The 7,985-nt window shown below is 35.6% G+C and overlaps 1 long non-coding RNA gene across 12 annotated transcripts; it reads right to left on the reverse strand.

Annotated features, from left to right (window-relative positions):
- Window positions 1-3,668: 3,668 nt before the first annotated feature.
- LOC113276288 lies at window positions 3,669-7,468 on the reverse strand. Of its 12 annotated transcripts, none has more exons than XR_003324243.1 (10): window positions 7,140-7,468; window positions 6,993-7,048; window positions 6,102-6,225; window positions 5,900-5,983; window positions 5,557-5,652; window positions 5,364-5,434; window positions 5,121-5,229; window positions 4,379-4,646; window positions 4,041-4,239; window positions 3,669-3,937 (listed from the first exon to the last, which is right to left on the reverse strand). It is a non-coding gene; the product is annotated as an uncharacterized LOC113276288 (long non-coding RNA). The 12 variants fall into 12 exon arrangements; XR_003324238.1 differs by having other exon boundaries at window positions 5,557-5,663; XR_003324239.1 differs by having other exon boundaries at window positions 5,557-5,667.
- Between the last annotated feature and the right edge of the window lie 517 nt (window positions 7,469-7,985).

Here is a 7,985-nt window from a genome sequence, read left to right on the forward strand (position 1 = left end):
GCCTACATAGCTAAGTCTCGGACTAGGATAGAAAAGTGTAGTTGAGCTCAAGGACTTCATGGCGATTCATCTTACAACGACGAAGATCTATATAACGAACCGTGGAACTTCATCAACAAAAAGGTATGTGGAGACTTGAACTTATCTATCACTCAAAAGTATATCTCTTCTATCTCCTACTTCTTATGAGAAAAAAGTCGTATGCTATATAGACTAGATCAAACACATTTGACATTTCGAGCTGAGCATTCATCGCTTATCTTTTATCTCGAAATCGTGTGTTGGTAAAGCGTTTCGCTTTGGTCAAGTTTATCTTCACCTAGTGACGAAAGTCATGAAAAGTTTCAATCACTTTGAGAATTGCTCTGACGTGAATCGGTCTGTGAATAACGGCTACATATCATCCTCTAAGAATGTCTCAGTGATTGAAATGAGAGTTTAGATTACATAACCATGTATTCCTTGAACCGAAGTTTTCGAACTTTGTTGATCAAGAGAAATCGGGAGGATTGTGGAATTGGCTTGTCGGAAGTTCTCGACCGAGAATTTCTGCTGGGATTTTCCAAAACTCGTTTGTGTGCTAAGTCCGCGAACTCAGTCCGCGAACTGGCGGAAGTTCTTATCTCGAGAATTTCTGCTGAGTTTGGAAAACTCAACCGATTAACTTAATTCCGTGAACTTAAGAGGTTATGATCTAAAGATGTGCTCTGAACATGAAACATTAAATTACTAAGGAATGCTTTATGCAAACCGTGGCTATAATGTTCATGAGCCGATTCAATCGAATCATCTTTGTTTCAATTGTGTCTTGTGTAGTTACATAAGATCTCATAGCAATTGAACAACTCTGTAACTAGTTCATTTGAGTCAATTGAACTAGTTATGGTGAAGAAGAACAAGGTTAATATGAAATGCTCATATGGTTAACCTTTTGGGTTACTATGTTGAACCAACATACACGTACACGTTTTGGCATGGTTTTCACGAACCCAGTAAACGTCTACCCAAGTGTGTGTGACAAGCTAAGTTTTCGATCTAACGGTTGAGAAATATTAGCTTGAATCTAAATCAAGCTTTCATCTAACGGTGAATATGGATTGCTTTCTAACTAAGGAAAAACCCTGATTTGAAGGCTATATAAAGGAGACATCTAACATTGTGCAAAACTAATCCCCACACGTCTGTGTGCTACTAGTGCGCCCGCTAGAGTCGATCTCCATTAACCTTTGATTTTCTTCTCTAAAATCAGGTTAACGACTTAAAGACTTCATTGGGATTGTGAAGCCAGACCGATACTACTTTATCGTAGTTGTGTGATCTGATCTTGCATCTTCTATCGTACGAGTACAATCGATTGATTGGCTTGAGATCGTGAGAGTTCTCCGATACGCAAGATAAAGAAGTCACAAACATCTTCGTCTCACTGTTTGTGATTCCTCGACAATCCTCTTGTGTAGTCAGGAAGGATTGTAGAGAGATGATTGCTTAATCTAGGTTGTTCTTCGGGAATATAAGACCGGATTATCAATTGGTTCATGTTACCTTGATTTTATATCTAAAGACGGAACAAAACCTAGGGTTTATCTGTGGGAGACAAATTTATCCTCTTATAGACTTTTCTGTGTGAGACAGATCTGTTTATTATCAAGTCTGTGATTTTGGGTTACAACAACTCTTGGTTGTGGGTGAGATCAGCTAAGGGAATCAAGTGCCAGTATCCTACTGGGATCATAGGCGTATGAGTACAACTTTACCTTGGATCGGTGGCAGACTGATTGGGGTTCAACTATAGTCCAGTCCGAAGTTAGTTTGCAGTAGGCTAGTGTCTGTAGCGGCTTAATACAGTGTGTATTCAATATGGACTAGGTCCCAGGGTTTTTATGCATTTGCGGTTTCCTCGTTAACAAAATTTCTGGTGTCTGTGTTATTTATTTTCCGCATTATATTTTATATAATTGAAATAATACAGGTTGTGCGTTCGTGATCATCAACTTCTCTTATCCAACCTTTGGTTGTTGATTGTAGTTGATTGATCCTTGGACATTGGTCTTTGGTACCGTCCAAGTTATCTCTCTTTGATAAAGACTCGCAGATTTCTATTTGCTTGAGTAAAGATCAAATCGAGAGATTGAGATAATAACTCCTTGAGATACTTTCTATCTAGATTCAGTCTGACTGTCTAGTTGATTCTCTAAGCAAAGTATTTCGGAGTTAGTCCATACAAATTGCTAATCGAAATATTGGGTGGTGTTGTTAGACCCCCGCTTTTCCATAATGGCCTATGTGCAATTCCGAGGCATGGCCATATGCCTGGATAGGGCTCGGAAGTCGGTGATGCATGCAAAATAATGCATCCGCATTAGCCTTATGGATTTACACCCATCGCAGAACAAGGGTAAGTTGGAATTGTGCTACGTTTAAGGAATCATGCTTAGAAAAGAAAATTGACGTGCATTTTCCTGGTGGGAAGTGAAACTTTACGACTCGATCACTACGTTATGAGTGGCGATTCCGCCTGCAAGGCTCGGCTCTGGGAGTAACTTTCCGGTCAGTCACATTTTATCTGTCATGTCGAGGGATTCTATCTTAATAAAAGAGACACAAATTACAATGATATTACTTCGTAATGAATCCAATTTACATTGTTTATTTATATAGAAAGATGCATGATATATTGTTGCTTAAAGACTAGATACAAAATACATTCTTCATTCTCATTGCATGCATATGAAAACCCAACTGCCAGTATGTCTAAAACAAGAAAAAAATATAGGAAATGTACTCCAAAAATGAAATCAGAAGGACCACACTATTGTTCTTCAATTGAGTCATTAATTTCATTTTCATTTAGGTTCAACTATGCCCACTTATCCAAAGTCGATTCAGTCTCTTATTCCTCTATTTTCCATTCCATAAGTTCAAACTCAAATAGCACTGGAATAATCAATAGATTAAATTAGTTGCGCAACTAAACAATCTAGAAATCAATCATAAACCATAAACATGATGAAGACAAGTGACAAGATAATTAAAACCCCAAATAAACTAATATAACTAATCAACATTCACGTTTAAAATATTGAATTCATCTTTCATCAACAAAAAGATTAGCTACTCATATTAAAAAGAAGAAGAACAAGAATTTGTATCACGGTTTCCCCTAAAAGGCTATAACTCCTAGGTTTGTAAATTGTAAAAGATGTGGTATATGAGATTAGAGATGTTGTATTTGAGCCTTAGATGTCTTCTTATATAGCATTCAATACTTGGCCCTCAAGGATCCTCTCTTTCTACGATTTAAATTCTTACTAGGACTGAGTTTACTTGGTTTATTAAAATCTTTGAGACGTGAGAGACACTTGCTTTGAGACGAGAGAGACACTTAAGTGTCTCTTAATTAACTTAAGCAACGAATTTTAAGCGTCTCTTAAATTAGTTAGCGACACTTTTTTAGTGCAACATATAAATTAATTAAGATTTTTCTTGTCGCTTAGTTTCATAGGCAACACATAAATATTTGTCCCCCACCTATAGATTTTTTGTTTACTACACTTATATGCGTCTCAAAATAAAAATAGATTTAAAAAAAAGAATTAATTTTTCAATTTGGAATTCCCAGAATCAAAAGTTCCTGCACCTGCACATTTCATGTTTTGCAACTGAATACAGGCACACGGCAAGAGCTTCCAGCCATTCCATTTCCCATCAAATATAAAAGAACAATTCAAACATGATCAATCTCGGTCATAATTACATGTGTAAGATACTCAAAATTATAACAAAAAACAGCTTCATATAACTGCAAGTCTCTCACTACAATTGAGGTCTCTAACAGTTACGAGCTCACGAGCGCCTCTTGCAAGGCCAACTGCCTTGTCTAAACCAGCTCCAGGGAACATAACACCTTGGACGATTTCCTTAAAGTTTTGTTTGTAACCTGATGAAAACAAAATCAAATGAAATAAGTCAACACATGAGTGATACCCTTAATGTAGATCATAAGTTGGTTCAGCAGATTAAGATCAGACTGAGACAAGTACCAAATTTAGAGGCACCTTCTGTAATATCTCTCAAATTCTATCTAAAACCTTGACTTATAACTGCCTCGTGCCAAGAATTTACTGTGATCCGACTTCTCACCTAACTACTTCTTTGGCGACAGACCCAATAAGCATTTCATTCACAAGTCATTTGCGTAGATTCACAAGTCATCTCCCTTGATGTAGATTCACAAGTCATCTGCGTAACACATGAGTGATACAGAACAAAGTTCAAAACCAAAGCCAACAACGACAACAAAAACGAAGATTGTGACGTTATCAATTTGGAAACTCTATGAACCAAATCATATCAACAGCATTACAGTATTTCAACTTACACATGATTGTGAGTTCAATAAAGGCACACTGAGCTTCATTCCTACAAGAGAGATTTTAAGGGCATCAATAGCGGAAGAAATGTCGCTCAATTCACATTGATCATCATGGTTGCTGGTGAGAATCTTCTTCAGGAACTAAGCAGCATGCCTTGCAGTTGACTCACATCCTTTGGCCCTCTTGAATCACCCGGACAAAAAAGATCATTACCAGTCAAATATGTCCCTGAATACTGTGCAGAGGATTTCTGTTATCAAAGCTGAGGAGGAACTGTATACACAAAAAAGACACCTCATTGTGTAATTCCAACAATCTGAACCAGTTACAATCTGAAAAACAAATCTAGCATCAATTTTAGAGGTGTCCCAGTTACAATATGAAAAAACAAATCTAGCATCAACATTTAAGCGGCTTATCATGTAATCAGTCGATTTATCTAATATCGATAAGGTAATTAAGATTTTCTTCCTTTAAAATGAGGTTATCTATAATAATATGATATCCAAGAATAATCAGCAAAATATTACAATGAATCCCCAGCTATTATTGTGTACTTCACAAAGATAGTTAAACACTACAATCCACCATATCTGCAATGGAACTGTATGATAGTGGAAAGTAAACATGGAGCTATCAAACAGATCTACTTGGCATGGAGAAACTGAGATCGATGCAGACACAAGAAAGTCAGTGGCTGCCAAAATTATTAAGCAGAAATTAAAGCAACTTCTATGATACACATACCAAGGGAACCATGGAGCATAAGAAGGATCCTATGACGATATCTCGGCTAGAAGTTATAGGACACCGCATCAGCTTTGTCCACCAGAAAATTTTGTATTACCTTCCCCAGCTGCATATGCGAGTAACCAACTTCTCATTAACACCAAATTGAAAAATCAATATAAAGTAATATGGTTTTAAACTTAAAGCCAGCCCTTAACAACATCTACTAGTCTTACAGCAGTTGAAGATAACCATACATACATTAAAAGCAAATGATGACTTGAACATCAAAATGATCTTCATAAGCAGTACGGCAGTCACCCAAGTTAGACCTTGCACAGGACCATAGTGTATATGTTTACACAGAAAAATACAATAGAAGTTATACATTAAAATATGATAAAACACAGGTCTAATGTCCTAATGAAGGTAATATCAAGTTCTGATTCCATACCATGAATATAAGAACTCCGGGGCTTATATGAACGTCTGAACACTTGATACATATATATACTCCAGGACTTAAAGATCTGATTCAAGCAACGGGTTCCTATAGCAATACTTGCTTATGTAAAAATAAAGGAAAATCCAATTAACAGATCATCAAACTTTGACAACGGGTATTCATGAAATCTACATTTGAAGCATGTGACCAAGAAAGAATGACTAACAACTCATGGAAATTTGATATAGGTATTCATGTAACTACATTTGAAGCACGTAGTTGAATTAAAGTGGATATTTTGATTAACACAAGATCCACGGGGAAGGGCCACAACAAGGTACAAAGATCTTACCAGATATTGAGCCCCCAGTGCATCCTGCTTTAGAGACAGGCGTTTGATAATTGACATTCCAAAGTCACATACTGCAAGAGAATTCTGTGAATTGCAATGATCAAGTCACAAAAATTACTTCAGTTGTGGTTAGACCACCATAGTCAGGAATCAGTGATAACCAACATATGAAGAATCTGATGTAACCGACACATGGACTTACAATTGAATTATTTAAATAAAGTACATCTTCTAAGCACTCTCAAAGATAGCAATCAATGTTAAAGACTTTCCTTTTTCTTTTCCATAGTATCCTATGGTTTCCTGTCTTCGTCTCCATGCACCACCTCAGAAAGAATAAAAGCAATTGTCAATTAACAATTGACTAGAACAGATAGTTGTGTTAGTCTCTTGCATTATTTTCTTCCATTATTCATACATCTGTGCGAACAACCAGGTAATAATACTTGACACTTCAACAAGCAGTGAAATAAGCAAGAGGCAGATGAAAGAAGGGTACCCGCATACCCAGTACACTACTTCTACGTTTAGTGGATACAGATATGTATGTAGACATCTATTGACCAGGTCTGGCACAAATGCACGATCTAACTGCAAACCAAGTTTTTTTTTACTAGCTAAATATACCCTGAGCATGCACCTTCCATGGACAACTAAAAAAGAAACACTGGTTCTCGATTAAAACTCATCAATAACACACCAGAATCAAAATCTTCAAAGCTTGCATCAAAATAAGATACTTAAACATTTTAGAGACAAGACAAAACCATATGCTTGACTGATTTAGTCTGAGATATTATAATAGCTACAAATCATGCAGTTTGAAGCTACAGATTGCTACACTATACCGAACCAATAACTTGAAATGACTGTGTTTTCATACTTACTAAACAAAGTCGTATGAACATAAATCAAATACCAACCATGAAAGATACAAACTCATAAGCTCAATTGATTAATCTAAGATCTTTACAATCTCATAACCTTTATTAAAGATCAGACATGTTAACAACCATGAATCAACTAAACAAATACATAAAACTTGCAAAATATAGAGAGAACGACAACCAAGTAATAGGGTTAGAGTTCATACCTGAATCTTCAAGGATTTAAAGTTGAACCTTCTAAAAAATTCACTTCAATGTTTTTCTGCGAGTTTCAAACACAAAAATTAGTAATCAATTTTCTAGGGTTTACAAATCAAAATAATTTCGATCTCTATAAAAGCGGTATTTCTTACCTGAGGTTAGAGATCTTCTAGGGTTTTTAATTCTTCAATTGAATCTTCTTATGAGGGTTTCATGCTAAAAGGAAAAATTAATTTGGCTTCTTTCGATTCTGTAAAATAGGGTTTTGATACCACTTTCTAGGTATACAAAATCACAAATCAGCTTAATACTTTTGGTTTGATCTCTGTTTATGGTTTGGAATCTGGTTTCTCTCGATTTCTCCACTCGAATCTCTCTGTTGTTTTGAGGCTGAGCTGAAGAGAAAAGGAAATAGGAGAAAGAGATAAGAGAGAGAGAAAAGAAAAAACGAAATCAAAGAAAGGGAGAGAGAAAAGAAAGGTGAAGAACCGAGTTTAGAAAAATATTCAATATGGGTTTTTTTTTTTTTATTTAAAACAACCCAAAATAATTGGGGGAACCGAGAATAAAATGGTGGGAATTAATGTAATCAGATGAACTCAGTTTCAAAATGGTTTCGTGTGAGACAAAGATATGATGGGGAAATTTGAGAGGGAAATAAATATATGAGAGAGATTAGAAGTTTGGAAAGAGAGGGAATTTTGGGGTTTTGGAGGGAAATAAAATTAAATTAAAATGTATATATAATTATATATATATATATTATTATTATAAGGTTTTGTAAAGTCATAAAATTTTAAGACACTTGTAGTAAGTTTAAGACATTTGTAAGAGTAATTGAAAAATAAGAATCAAAGCAACTCATATTCTTAATTTGAGACCCTTATATAAGTGGAAGCACTAAAGATATGTATATGTCTCGAACCCAAAAATCAGTATGTCTCAAATCAGGTCATATGGTGTAGTGTTTTGTCCCAAAAGTGTCAAGAACTGATGGA

Source organism: Papaver somniferum, chromosome 4 (genome assembly GCF_003573695.1).
Source record: "Papaver somniferum cultivar HN1 chromosome 4, ASM357369v1, whole genome shotgun sequence".
Lineage (NCBI taxonomy): Eukaryota > Viridiplantae > Streptophyta > Magnoliopsida > Ranunculales > Papaveraceae > Papaver > Papaver somniferum.